The sequence below is a fragment of the Portunus trituberculatus genome, chromosome 15 (genome assembly GCF_017591435.1).
Source record: "Portunus trituberculatus isolate SZX2019 chromosome 15, ASM1759143v1, whole genome shotgun sequence".
Taxonomy (NCBI): Eukaryota; Metazoa; Arthropoda; class Malacostraca; order Decapoda; family Portunidae; genus Portunus; species Portunus trituberculatus.
Genome location: NC_059269.1, coordinates 12,562,039 through 12,563,628, shown reverse-complemented (window position 1 = coordinate 12,563,628; position 1,590 = coordinate 12,562,039).

The window sequence follows — 1,590 nt, the reverse complement described above, 5'->3', positions numbered from 1 at the left end:
ATTGTTATGACACTCTTCAGAAGTGCATCCATGAAAAGCAGACTAATGAATGCTAATCTTTTTTTTCTGATCTGACCATCTGCAATATTGATATATTCTAATTAGCACTAGACTGTCTGCTAAACCTTGTAACGTGTCTGCCTGAAATTTACCAGACAATGTGCACTGAGAGGGATATTTTTGATAACAAATAATCACGTGATTTAATCAAAGCATTTATGTACTTACCCCCTTCTCTCTCTCTCTCTCTCTCTCTCTCTCTCTGCATGTCACTTGGTGGATGAAACTGCGACTATTGCATTAGGATGCATTCTAAATCTTGATGGGAATCACGTAATGAAAACCTGTTCATTTTAATTATACATATAGTGCGATTGTCCACGGTTACTTTAGTGAAAATAATGCTATAATATCGTTACCAGTTAAAGCGCTAAGTTAAACTCACCTGAGTCAGAAGACGCTGAAACGTTGAAAATACGGTGTGAACGATGAAAGGTTGTGAGATAGATATGAGAAATGATAATCAAGTGATGGGATTATTTGAGAGAGAGAGAGAGAGAGAGAGAGAGAGAAACTGTCACTGAGGTGGGCTGAACAAGCTTGTTGCCAACGATGCTGCAGCTCACGCGCTTACAGCAGCAAGATAAAAGTTAAACCGCAGCCACTAGATACATTTCTCAAGGATTGACTTTATGAATTGCGTTATGCTCCTTGAAGGTGTGTGGAAGGGAAAGAGAACACCATATCACTGAAAATTATGACATTGATAAAGCAAGAGTTGTCCCGCGGATCTACTGGACTTGATAACGATGTACCCTAAAAGATCTCGAACTACTGCTGCAGATTTTTCAATAATTGGTTCCTGTGGATGTCAAGCAAGGTATCATAGAGGACTGATCACTGGACTTTTGTTTTAATCAGCATCGTAAAAAGCTATGCCAGTTGACTTTCCGGCCGTTCTCGATGAGTAGGCATACCGAACGCAGACTATTGTCATTGCGGCGAAAATTTCGCGACGATCGCGGCTCCCGACATTAGAGAAAGCGTCTGTGCATTCATTCCCTGGGTTGATCGAGGCCTCATATATATATATAAAAAAAAAAGCTTTTCCAGCGCTAATGATTCATAAATATGCAAGAGCTGCTTCGCCAATTACCTATGGTTAATGGCTCATAACTCCCGCCTCCTTGCCGATGGAAGGCGGTGTAAAGAGAGAGAGAGAGAGAGAGAGAGAGAGAGAGAGAGAGAGAGAGAGAGATTCAGTACTTTTATTCACAAGTAGAACACGTGAAAAAGACAGAGAGAGAGAGAGAGAGAGAGAGAGAGAGAGAGAGAGAGAGAGAGAGAAACTATCAAAATAACATGGCATATCACATTTAAATCAGAAAAAAATCAATATTATTATGATGCCATGTGTAGAAAATACAGTGGCAACATTTTTCCAGTTCGCTGCAATTTCTAAGCATTTATTCACCAATCTTCCATAAAGCTGGGTTATGTACTGTACATTGTCTTGTAAAATATTGTGTTGATGGGCAGAGTTCCATTCTGTAAGGTGAAGGATTGATACTAAATAGAAAAAGAGAATAA